The 13,426-nt window shown below is 42.8% G+C and overlaps 1 protein-coding gene across 1 annotated transcript in view; it reads left to right on the top strand.

The window, feature by feature from the left end:
• The first annotated feature begins 1,355 nt into the window (after positions 1–1,355).
• The window catches only part of TRAK1 (trafficking kinesin protein 1), a 125,757-nt gene continuing 113,686 nt past the window's right edge, over positions 1,356–13,426 (top strand). Inside the window, exon 1 of the mRNA XM_066556178.1 lies at positions 1,356–1,501. The gene's annotated coding sequence lies outside the window, so the exon portion shown is untranslated. The remainder of the gene's footprint in view (positions 1,502–13,426) is intronic.

Genomic DNA, 13,426 nt, shown 5'->3' with positions numbered 1-13,426 from the left:
GCATCCCCATCTGGGATTCTCTTTGTTTGCATCTGTGAAGGGTTGGATCATTTCTTTTTATGGATTATTCAGGGTCAAGCCCTGAATTAATTTCCACTCTCTGGAGGTTATTCCATGCTTCTGGAATCCTGTCACCACCAGCACGACTGCAACTTTTTTTATTTTGGTCTTACCAGCTGTAACCTTGAACACAGTTCTATCCTCTCTTGCCAGCAGACAAAAACAGACAAACCTTTCTCCAATAAATAGTTCTGTGAGTTGCAAATATATAAAGCCCTGATTTGTTCTAGGTTTGTCACTTTTTCCCCCCTCATAATTTTTACATTTTTCACAGGATAGGTTTGGAAGGGACCTCTGTAGATCATCTTGTCCAACCCCCCTGCCAAGGTAGGGTGAGCGAGAGCAGGTTACACAGGAACGCATCCAGGAGCGTTTTGAATGTATCCAGAGAGGGAGATTCCATGACCTCCCTGGGCAGCCTGTTCAGTGCTCTGCCACCCTCAATGTAAAAAAGTTCCTCCTCATGTTCAGTTGAAACTTCCCGTGATTTAGTTTATGGCCATTGCTCCTTGTCCTGTCACGGGGCACCACCAAAAAGAATGGAAAAGAACTTGGACTTGAGACATTTCTCTGTATATGGCACATTCATAGTAATATTTCCTTTGAGGATTTTCTGCTGTTTAACACATCCCTGTAATCATTCTTGCCCTCTCCACCTCCCAAACCAGCCCAGGTCGGTTGTGCGCGTCCCAGGAGCGGTGGGAGCAGTGCCGAGCAGCGCTGCCCGCGGCCGCGCTCGAGCTGCTCCGCACGGCCACAACCCCTCCCGCCCCCCGCGGGCATCCTGGTCCCCGGCTTGCCCAGCCCGTCCCGCGGCAGGGGGCCGGTTGCCGGGCGACGCTCGGCCCCTCCTCCGCGGCAGGGCTGGGCCATGAGGTAATGGCCTCCGGGGGGCGGGAAAGGGAGCGCTGCGACTACCGAGCCAGCGGCCGCCGAGGTGGCCGCCGGCGACGTTCCCAGCCTCCCGCCCCTTCCTGCTGCCCCGCCGGCGGCGGGCGGCGCTGCACCCCCGAGGTGTCCGCGCCGCCCCGCCTCCTGAGGAGGCTGCAGGGCCGCAGGAGCCCCGCGCCCGGCAGCGGCGGCGGAGAGCGCCCGGCGGCCGCCCCACGTGCGCTGCCGCCCGGCCGGAGGGGTTCGCAGCGGTTCCCGGGCACCGCTGGAGAGCGGGGAGCTGGAGCGGCGGCGGCCTGGCGGCAGAGACCCGGGAGGAGGAGGGCACATGAGGCGACGGCAGGAGGAGGGAGAAGCAGCAGCAGCCAGCCGGCCACTGCAGCCCCTGCGCTCTGCCCGCCCCGCACGCCGCGGCCTCTCAGCGGCGCGGGCCGGGGGCGAGCCGTGAGGGGGGAAGCAGCCCGGAGGTGGCCGCCGCCGGCAGCGAGGCTCCCCCGGCCCGCGGGGGCGCCGCCGCCCGCGCCCCGCCGCCCGGGGGGCCCGGAGCGGGGTGAGTGCGGCGGAGGGCGCGGGGGGACGGTGCGGGGCGGGCGGGGATGCGCGGCGGCACCGGCGCGGCCGCCTCTGGCCCCGCTCGCCCCCAGAGGAGCGAGCGGGTGCGGGGGGTCCTGCCGGAGCTGCGGTGCGCGGGCGAGGCCTGCAGCGCTCGGCGAGCTGCGGAACGGGGGTGAGCAAGGTGCAGCCGCTCTTCCTTCTCCTCGGGCCCCTCGACCTTCACAGCCGGCTGGCTCGGGGGCGGGCGCTGCGCCTGGCTCTGCTGCCTGTGCTCTTTTGTCCCTTCCGCGCCCTGAAAGGAAAGAAGCACATAAGTAAATTGCGTACCGAAGGTCAAGAATCGCTCTCAGAATTGTGCCTCTGCATTACTTGCAGCTAAACTGCTGCTGTTCTCAGATACAAGGGCCCCTGCATGCAGAAGTAGTTTTCTAGCCATTGCAAGAGGGACTTGCAAATACTGACTCTTTTTCTTCAGCTTTGGGGATTATGGATAGCTTTTGGCAGCATTCCACTGTTTAAAATGATTAAAATATTCCATTATGGATTTTTAGCAAGTTTGAGATCTTGGTGGCTCTTTTGGTTTGCATCTGACGATTTTGAAACTTCATGTATAGGGGAGTTTTTTTTCAGGTAAAATTAGGGAAGAGTTAGGAAATTTCCAAAGAAATGGAACATCTGTTAAAGAGTGGGAGCCAGGGTTCATGTTCTCCCTCTCTCTGACTTCAGGAGAAGTCTCCGTGTGGACACTTTTTTCTGCCTTGCAATCTGTAACCTTATTTGAACCTTTCAGTCCGCTGAGATTAAGTCGTGGGTGTAATGGTTTTTGCAATCAGGAAAGCAGCAGAAAAAAAAAACCACCAAAAAAATCAAACAACAACAAAAAGTTAAAACCAAACAGCAGTTATGATGACCAGTTTGCCATATGTGCCTGTTTTACTGCTGTGTGGATACACAGTTGCATGTACTGTTTGTAGTGCCCTGCCTTCTACCTGTGCTGGAATTACTCTGGGTTTAAACGTGTTTGTCCTAGTAGGGCTCTTTTGGAGTTACCAGAAGAAGCTTGGAGGAGGGAAGGAGTGTTCTCTCCAAGCCCAGGGACTGTATTCACAAAACCGTGCCTTCTCTGAGGCGCTGTAACCTGTTTTGACTGAGTCAGAGCAACCTGTGATGACAATAAGAAAATTATATTAAGCCATTAAGCTTACTTCACTGTTTTTCAATGAGCATCATTGCAAACGAGGAAAACCAGGATGGTAAAAATCCTAGAGGAAGGCAAGAGTTTTCAGCTTTTAATGTGAACTACTGAGTGAAGACCAGACGGCTGTATGAACAGATAGAATGGATAGAATGTAAATTTCTTTTGAAGTAAAACAAAACTTTCTGTCAGTTGCATGAATGAACTCGCACTTGCCAGCAGATTGAACTGAATGATGGATGACAGTAGTGGAAAGAAGAAGGATCTCTGGCTCTAGTGCAAAAAAATCCCGTACCAGACAAAAATCATCTCTTCATCTTTTGTTCAATTATGAATAAAAAAATCATACTGCAACTTGGTGCCTGTTCTAGAGCACTGGGCAGCACAACAATATGCCAGGGAGGCATTAATGTGATTAGGCACATGCATTTATGTATGTGATGCCCCATGTTTGATATGTGGGTGCTTAAAATCCCAGTGAAATATCCAGCTGCTGCAGCAGCCTCTGAGCGTCTGACTAATTTAATCCAGAGTCCTGACTAATGAGGCAGGACCAGGATGTGATACAGAAGTTTTGCCTGAATGTTAATGGTTGTTAACTTGGCACTCTGACAGTTTGTGGAACACAGGTGTGAGCTGGTGGGAGTAAGCGAACTTGCATGTACCAGAGAGCAAGATCAGATCGGAAGGATTTGCCTGGAACTGGTGGGAACTTCTGTTGTTCCTCTCTGCTGCAGTTCACGCCTGAGCTCCTTGCTGCTTCACACATTCTGTCTCCTGTAACAGATTATCAGCTGCTTTTGTAGAAGTAATTCGATCCTAATCTTTCAGTGTGCTCTGAGGATTTTATTTATACTCTAGCCAATCTGCTTTGGGATAGAATAATGAGATTAGTACTGCAGAAATTAGTGCAGGTTAAATATTTTTGTTTTAAATGCGTACTTGATCAATATTATTGTTTCTTACTGTTGTTGCTATAATATTGAAAAGGGAAAATGCTAAAACTTGTCACTGTATCTGCTGTGATAGACAGTAAACTGAATGGAAGATACTTTTTTTTAAAAAATAGTTCTGTAGAAAGGATTCTCAGAAGGAATATTGAAAGGAAGAGGTTAAAATCAAACCCATTGCCCTTTCTAAAAGCTGTACACATTTTTCTTCAAAGCAGTTTCCTATGTTATTTAAAATTTTCCTTGGGAGAGGAGAGATAATTAAGCACAAAGGCAGTGTATGAGTTACATTTGTTGGAAATATATTTCTTCCCTAAATCTTTAAATTTTGTTGATTTCCAGAGTTGGGGTTGGTTTAAGTGCTCCTTCTGCCAGGACCAGAAATAACATTTGTAGGACATAATTTGTTTTGGGTTGTCTAGGTGTTGTATGTTGTGATACTCAAGTCAAGATTGGTGGTTTCTTGTTAATTTGCAGAGAATTGTGTATTCTTTGTTTAAAATTTTGAACCGTATAGCTTTCCCTCTGCCTCAGTAAAAATGAGTGCCTGTTCTAATAAGTCTCCAATATTAGGCTGGGTACTTAATTGGTGTATTTTTGAATAACACTGTTTTAACTCTTACAAAACTGTCATTTGACTTCACACACTACTTATTTCCCAATAGTTCCATATTAATGCAAGAATAGCCTAACCGGTAGAGCTGGTCTGTACTGTCGGGAATCATGATAAGCACAGTATGGACATAGAACTAGCTGTAAAAACCTACCTATCAATACATTTTTCTGACCAAGAGGAAAAAGCACAGCTACTGTTTTCCTTTTTGAACTATTCCTTTTCTCCAGATGTACCTGGCAGTCCTGCCTCCATAAGAAGCTTAGTGATGCCACCAAGATCAACATTTAAGAGTAAATATGCTTAAATTGCATGTAAAATGACCAAAGGCATACTGGCATCATGCCCTAGGATGCTCATGTTGTTCTTTGATTCTGCTGGGAATGAGATTGTCACTTGTGTTCTTCAGAAAGTCTTTGAAAAGGAACAGGTTCTGGGTAGTGACTGCACACCAAGTGGCTTTCAGAGTTATCACAAAAACATAGTAAGTAAGAGAACTACTTTCTAGTCACTAAATGACAGCAATGGCAAGTCAGTTGTAGGCAGCTCAGTTATTGTATGAAGCTGGAATTGTAAAACTGGTGTGTGGTCTGCAGTGCCTGTGCTGTAAAGGTATGTTACCCTGGTCATTTACGTATCATTAAAACTCCACAGGCAATGCCACTGACACCTTGGAATGCTGCACCTGTATGGAGGCCTCAATTTTGTGTATTCAGTTGTGGGATCAGTGCTACTTGGAGAGATAAAAATCTTGAGAATGAACTTCCTGTTAACATAGGCTTTCCAAGATACCAGTTGGTGTCTGATTCAAAGTCTTCCTGCTTACTCTGTGGTTCAACTGAGATAGCTGTGAGTTTACAAGCACTTTTATTTTACTTTGTAGTGAATACCATGATGTTTCCTAAGTTAATTTCAGGAGTTCACTGATACTAATCTTTGTCTAAAACTGTCCTCTATTTGAACTTTGAATCATCAATGCTTCTGTTTTTATTGGAGCCTATTGATTAGGGTGCAAAAAGTCATGCCATGTAGTCATCCTGATTATGGTTGACCAGCTAAGAGGCTTATTGATAGTACAAACAGATTAGCTGAGAGATAATTCTTAGATTCAATTATGTTGGCAGATTTGCTTTAGTAAATCAGTGAGTGGCTGTACTGAAGCTGATTCTTTGCCTTATCTTGCAGCTCCTCTGGACAGGATTGTCTAACCTTGCTGTCCATTAGATGCTGAAAACCCAAATGAGACTGATGGTCTATAACTGTCATATTTTATTGTGTGCGTATTTGGGGTTTTTTTTGGTAACGATAGTGATAGATTAATATGGTAGAGCCCTGTTGGTTTTGCTTGAGTTTATAGCAAAAGTTCAGAGCACTATAGCAGAATATTAGAAAGAAGGAAGGAAATGTGGGAAGAGCTTGGTTTAAAAGCCCTTGCAAAGTGTCATTTTAGCTTGTTTTGACATTGCACCATGATGCTGCCCAGCAAAGCAAATTTTCCCATGGTTTTGGATTCTCTTCTCTATCCCCTTCCATATTATGGTGCTTGGAATCAAGTCCTTGATGCAGACAAGAGCTGGTTTTGAGGTTAATTTTCAGACTGTCCATCCTGGGCAGCTGAGCAGCTGTTAGCAGGGAGCAAAGGAAGCAATAGTAGAAACTGGATGGGACTTTGGTGTCAGGAGAGAGTAGTCTTTAGTGAATATGAGCTGATTTTGAAACTGCTACACTCCAAGCTCTGATATAACCAAGGCTAGTTGCATGTTGGTAGATGAGATGCTGAAGCTGACAATAACTTGCTGCATATATTTGTGCTTATGTCATGTTCTTGGTTCTAAGTACCTGTATGAATAGAAGAGAGAAATACTGAGCTCTGTAGAAAGGTTGCTTCTTTGGTGGATCACAGCATGGTTAAGGTTGGAAGGGATTTCTGGAGGTCCAACTTGCTTGCTCAAGCAGGGTCATCCTAGAGCACTTGGCACAGGTCTGTGTTACAACAGCATCTGAATATCTCCAAGGCTGGAGACTCCATTGCCTCCCTGAGCAACCTCAGACAGTGCCTGGTCACTCCCAAAGGGAAAAAATGTTCCTGGATGTTCAGAGGGAGCTAGTCATGTTTCAGTCTGTGCCCATCACTCTGGTCGTGTCTAGGAACCACTGAAAGAAAGAGCCTGGCTCTGTCCTCCCTCCTTGCAGGTATTTATACCAATTGATGAGATCTCCCTGAACCTTCTGATCTCCCACTGTCAGTCACAGCTCTTTCAGCCTCTTGTCATAGGAGAAATGCCCTGATCTTCTTTCTCTTAGTGGCCAGGCACTGTCCTCTTTCCAGTATGTTCATCTTTTTCTTGTTCTGGAGAACCCAGAACTGGACACAGTACCGAGGGTGTGGCTTCACCAGTGCCCACTAGAGGGGAGAGATCATCTCTCATCTGGTTTCCCAGTTTAAGGAAAAAATGTGTGAACCCCCTGCTCTGCTATTTAATAATTCCATGCTTCAAATAAAACACAGAAAAACTGCTCATTGTTAGTTTTCAATGAAGTTTAATGCTGAGTTGACTCGTTCCATCTTTTAATAGAAACCAAAGGTTAGGAAAATGTTCATACAGTGGAAACTTTTATAGCCTAGAGAGGAAGAATGAAAACTATGGAGACATTGAATTAGTTACATGTGCCTCTTTGAAGAGCTTAGTTGGCTACTGCAAATTGGAATCAATCAGTGCATTTTTGCATTGTATGTTTGCATAAATTCTAAATTTCATCTTTTTAAAGTCAGCTGCTGGTAATGTCATATTGGAATCTAATTTCAAGCAAATCAGGACCCTGTATGAATTATGGTCTGACAGCAGCCACAATTTGGTGTCCTAGGGGGACTGAAGTGCAGTTTTGTTTCAATAGAGGGGTATTTTTTTTTTTTTAATCTCATCAATGTCAGCTATGGGAAATGAAGACTTAGACTGTCCTTTTTAATGTTGATGTAAGTGGAGCTTGTGTTACTAACAACATTGCCTGTCCCAGAAGGCCTAATTTCACTATCAGATACTGCACAGTTGCATACTTTGCAGGGGAGCAGCAGGCACTCCTCTGCAGTAAGCAGAAACCTTGCGGTTCAAATCTATGCAAACCTATTGCCACAGTGAAACCTGTAAAATTAGCAGAATTGGAAGGCATTGGAACAATGTCAAAATCCTTAGACTGTCCTTTAAACTTGTTTTAAATGGAATTTCTTTCTCTGCAGCTGTCTGCTCATAATGGCTATTTCTGAGGAGGTATTAAGCACTGTTGATATAAAGTGATGAGGTGGGAATCAATCTTTCTTTTAACATGTGTTTTTGTGGTAGATCTTCTGCTGTAGTCACAAATGGCAGTGATGTCAGAAAAAAATTGTGGGCTTCTGTTGTGTTCAGGTAATACTGCAGTAATAATCACATCCAAGTATTAGTGGAGGGGGTGGAGACCAGGATTAACCAAAAATATTATCTTCTTGGAGCTTTTGGTCTTGTAATGAATTCTGCAAACCTGCACATGTGAAAGCCGTATTAAGATCAGTCCTTTATGACTGTATTTCGTGAGGGTCATGTAATGTTATCAGATTATAGATAAGCATGTTATGTCTTCACCCAGTGAGTTGTGACTGACCTGAGAGCCACATGTTTCCAATATAAGGCAATCTCAACTGAAAATGCTTTTTCTGATTGTCTGAAATGTTTGTAACCTTTAATTACTCTTGTATTAGCTCACAAGAATTTTACCTTCTAGTGGCTTCTTCAAAAACTGTGATTTTGCAAGACATCAAAAGCCATTAGAATGAAGAGGCTGAGAAAGGTTAAATATTGCATTTATCTGGCTGAGTCCTTTGTCCCAAAGTCCAGAGATGTATGTACTGTCAAATTATTGGATGTATGTTTTTCTATATTTTTTTTTCTATAGAGATCATTGATTTCTCCATGACATTCACTTGTACTGCTTTTATCTATTAAATGAGGTTTCGTTTAGGAAGTGTTGTACCTCAGGCAAATGCAGCTTTCCTAGATACTGTGCCCTTTGCAAAAGCTGCAAAATATTCAATGTGAACTTCTAATGAACCAAGTTTGTTTTATGAATCACGAAAACCAATTTTCTCTTACTGTGCAATGGATGAAGTGGGGCAGCAAGATATTTGAGGTAATTCAGGAGTTCATGTCAGTACTAGAATTAAATCCAGTTCTTGTGAATCTCTGTGTAAAGGCTGTCAGTCTCTTGGGGTCAGTGGATTGGCACATTCTGCAGCTATTTAGGGCCTGACAGGGCATGTGAAACAGGCAGCAACCTCAGTAGACATGTGTGCTGCACCTGCACTTTTTTTTTCTTACACTACTAAGGTTGATAGTGTGCATTACTAATTCTCTTACAAAAGAAAAATTCCAGGTGGCCCAGAAGACTTTCCTTGAGGAGTGGACCACTTGCTCAAGTAATTTGAGTGCATTTTACAGAAGTTAAGCACATGTCAAGCAGATGGGTTGTGCAGAATAAGATGGTGCTACTTTCGCAGTAGTTATTTTAGTAAGATAGGTGGACTGTTAAGCTGAAAATGGGATATTGCTATGAAAAATATCAATGTTCAGAATGGGAGCCTGGGATTCCACAGGCTGGGATCAGAGCACTTGCAAGACACACAGTTATCTCACTTTGCTCACTGATGAATGTTCAAGGTAAGGCAGTCTCAGTTTCTTGAGCCTGACTTACTAACATCCGCCCTCCAAAAGTAAACACTGCACCCATTTTGTACTATTTATCAGCTTTCAGAGGACATCTGCTGTATGTTGACATAAAGGAAGAAAATTGAAAGTTTTTCTCATTGATGTCCCTCTGTACTATTATACTGAATAGCAGGAAAGAGAGGAGGGAAGTACGATTTTTGACTTGGAAAAAAGGGCAATAACAATTTTTTTGGTTTTTTTTATGGGAGTATTACTGTCTTTAAAAATAAATACAGATAATTTTATGGAATGAGTAATGTATTAAATCTAGAAATGTTGGTATGTAAAGGCAAAGATCATAAGCAAGTGTAATTTGGAGATGATAAACATAGAATTAACAGTTCACAGTGGTTAGCTAACTGATGAAGAGCTGCTGAGCCCTGGTGGAAAAGGCAGACAGATTTCACTGCATGTTGGATGTAGATCCTGAATACGAGAATGGATATCTTAAATACAGTGTGCATGATTTTATTATGATCTTATTTCTTCTTAGAGGAATATTTTGTGTCTTATTCTGTCTCCCAAGTGGTTGTTGAATAGACCTCATGAGAGGAAATTTATCATAATGATAGGACCTTAAATGATACACACAGAGAAGCTCTGGATGCCCCATTCCTGCAAGTGATCAAGGCCCAGTTGGATGGGGCTTTGAGCAACCTGGTCTAGTGAAAGATATCCCCATGCATTTTAGGGGTTTGGACAAATTGACCTTTAAGATCCCTTCCAACTCAAAATATAGCTATGACTATGAAGTGTGACTATGAATGTTTTTGGGTTTTTATCAAAAAGTACTGTGAAATGCATTATCTGATCTATGTGGATATTTACAGTAAGAAGTAAGAACTGAAATAAATGTATTTTATTTGTTAAAGTAAAGTTGATGCTCCCTTAAAAAAATTCACATGGCTTGTCAACTGGTCTTTGGATAGAGGTTTCAATTCAAGTGGACAAAACTGTACTTCTAAATACTCCTTATGGTTCATCATAGTTAATATTTTTCCTTTTAAAAATCTTGGGATTAAAGCTGACCTTTCTTCCTTTCTACCAACTAATAATGGATTACTTCTTGAATTTGTAAATTTAGCAGAGCTGCTCTTCCAATGGGTATGAATACAAGAAGAACAAAGATGTTTCTTGGCTCTTCTGTTGTCAGTCAGCTTGTCAGCATCAGTTTCATATGGCTGTGGGATTCATCTGGGCAACCAAACCTTATCTGTCTGTAACTGCAGAGGAGGCCTTTGCTATTAAGTCTTGAGTTGACTGATACTTGTGTAAGATCTGTATATTCTGGCTCTGGGGGTTCACCTAGTGGTGTGCCTCAGCCCTGTGGTGTCATGGTTGAGCACACACACCAGTTAGCGCACCGACGGTTTGAGTCCCACCAGGGATTGCTATTTTTGTGGCAGTGAAGCTTGGAAGAATGCATTGCAACATGGGCATTTGAAAACCCACACAGCTGAAGCCCACACAGTACCTGTGAATGGTTTGACTCCCCCATCCCCTTGGCTTAGCCTTTCCAGCCAGGCTGCATTTCTGATCACATTAATGTGGAGTGGTAGAAGCACCAATGTCTCTGTGAGGAAAAAGGAGCAAGAGGGATTATATGGCTCCAGGGTAAGTGTGCTACTAGTAGGGTGGCAGTGTGCTTTAAAGGCAGCCTACACTAATAATAGCTAGAGGTGCCTGGGAAGGCATGTGCCTGAAGGCTGTGTCTCTGTAACCAGATTAGCTGGGCTCACAATTTGCCATCTCTGCTGGGGATAGTCCTGCCCTGTCCTGCCAGCTGTGTGTGGTACCCCTTAGTCCACATATCTTTCATACTGACTTGTTACCCCTGGGAAATAAGCCAGGGAGGCAAATTGAAAAACATGGCTTGAAAATTTGGCTTGATTTCCTTAGTTTTAGTTTTATTGCTAGCTTGTCTTTCTTAGGGAGTTAGATGAACGGTGGAGATGGCAGAAAGGCAACACAGGAATGTGCTGGCAAGGCCAGTTAGTGTTTAGTTTGCTTTAGGTGTACAATACCACAGCTTGTATTCAACCTATGGGCATTAAGTTATAGAGGTCTCTTTAAAAATGAGAATTAATTATGTAGGTCTCCTTAAGAATGTGAGTTAATGCCATCAAAATGGAATGATTTGTTAGTTATGTGGAAGTTTTTGTTTTGTGGTTTGTTGGGGCATTTTTGTTTTGGATTTTTGTTTGCTTGTTTTCTTTTTTAATAAAAGAAAGCCAGCAACATCATTTTAGTACTCTTAGTTATCAGATTTGCCCGGGAAGGGTTGAATACCCAGTACTGTCTCTCTTATCTATTTAATTAGCACTAATTAGTTTGTCAAGAAGGCTGAGAGGAAATTCCTAAATGCACCTAGGAGCAAGCCTATTGTTTTGATCCTATGACCAACAGGAATAACTTGAAGATAAAACATGATATAATGTAGCAGCAGGAGAAGTGAGTAAGAGGAAATAGGAGGGGCTGCATAAGTCAGGAAAATGATCAGTTTGTAACATGACATGTTACAGCAGATGTAATACTGTTTTCTCTTCTTTGTTCCTCAGACCTCTCCCTGGAAAAGGTAAGAAAGCAGTTGTTACAATGTGGATAATAAAAGTTTTTTGTGTGTAGTAGGTTTTTTTTTATTTAGTGAACCCTTAAACTGAACAGCTCTAAAATACTTAGTTTGAACTTCAGATATTGAGGAAGTAGGAACAGGGCTTCAGGCTATTATTGCTCTGATGTAAATCCTACAATAGATAATTAATTTCTCTTCTGAATGGGAACTGGTGGTTCCTGATTGCCCTGATTTCTAACTGGAAAGTGTTTGCTTTGTGATAGAAGACCTATAATCCAGCAGTATGCCAGCTTGGAACTGAGTATATGTGAAGCTGAAGAATAGATTTTGGTAAGAGAGTGCTTTGGACATTTGGTTGTTTAATGCTGTAGTCCATTACCACCAGAGAAGTGAAAGGAGTTTGGGATCTCAGAATGTCAAAGCATTGATCTTTCTTTAAGGGCGCTGAAAACATTTGCAAGTATCTTTTAAGAATTCTTATATTTTGGCTGATCTACTTTTTCTCTCTATTTTTGTTTCTTCCCCTCACCCCCCCGTACTTTTTCTCTGGCTTTGTTTTGTATGTAAAGTGTTACAGAGTTTTCTCTATCTCCTCATTTAAGAGAGCTCCAACAGAGAAACTGGCAATCCATTTTTTTTTTCTCCTTCTTTCTCTTCAGGATTCTATTAATGGTTTCTAAAGCTCTTGGAAGTAGCAGACTTTGAGCATGAGCAAACAAGGTTAAATGGAACTCATAATATGCATATAAATTCTTATTTAAGTTTTAGCTCTTTAAAGAAAGCCCAAACCCAAATAACTATTTTATAAATTTCTTTTCTAAATACCTTTTCACAAAAGATACCAAGAAGTTGTTGTGGTAGCCAGAAGAAGTTGTGCTACTTGTACTGCCTGTCTAGCAAAATCTTTATGAAGTGCCCGCTAAAACTGACCTAAACAAAAGCATTTCTGAAGAAGTGGATTAAGTAAAGTTTTGGAGAATAGATTTTAATAGAAGTTGGAAACTGGGATATTTACAGATGTAAATGCTTATCATTTAGGAGAAGCAGAATATGGCCCTGTAACTCAGGAATGATTCCTTGAGTAAAGTTCAGGATATAAAGATGTGAATTATTGGTTTTAAAGGGGTTGCTTGCTTCCTTGCTTGCTTTTTGTGGCTTGAGGGTTATCTTTGAGAAATAATTGCCAGAGACAACAAAGTGAGTGTAGATTCAGCATAGTTTGCCGCTTACGCTCTGTAATGCCAAACCCAGGCTTGAGTCACAAGGGTTAAACCGGTTGTTACTTGCTTCTTTTTGTGTGAAGATCCCTCTTATGCTGCCTGAAGTGAAAAACATGGACAAGGAGAAAGGAATACAGTGACTGGGTGGGTGGATGTGTTTTGAGGGAGGGGGAGTAGGATTTTGAAGGCTATATTACAGTACAAGACATGATGTTTGGTCCAAATTGGCTAATATTTTGCTTGGAAGCCTATGTTGACCTCTGAGCTTCTTGCTTTTTAATTGAAAACAAAACAAAGAATCCCAAATAACTCTTACTGGATACAGGAGGGCAACCAGGTTGAGTATACATAGGATATACAGTATCTCAGCTGTGGAGGTAAAAGAGTGGAATCCTTGACAGAGTCTGGAATCTCTGACACCTCCAATGTGTCTCTGAATTACAGATCTTGCATGCTGCAGTTTAGGGACCATGTCAAAATGTCAGCAGCTGCTTCCACATTTGTAGTGTTGACAATATGACCTTCAGGTTAAGAGATCTCTGCTGACGTGAGCTGCACCCAGTGTATGTTTGTTTTACTCTATTTGGAGCTTTTGTAGTTGCATACTTCCAAATGACCATAAAGCAAAGCAGAG

The sequence above is a fragment of the Molothrus aeneus genome, chromosome 1 (genome assembly GCF_037042795.1).
Source record: "Molothrus aeneus isolate 106 chromosome 1, BPBGC_Maene_1.0, whole genome shotgun sequence".
Lineage (NCBI taxonomy): Eukaryota > Metazoa > Chordata > Aves > Passeriformes > Icteridae > Molothrus > Molothrus aeneus.
Note: the sequence above shows the minus strand (reverse complement) of the source record. Positions and strands in the feature narration are given on the sequence as shown.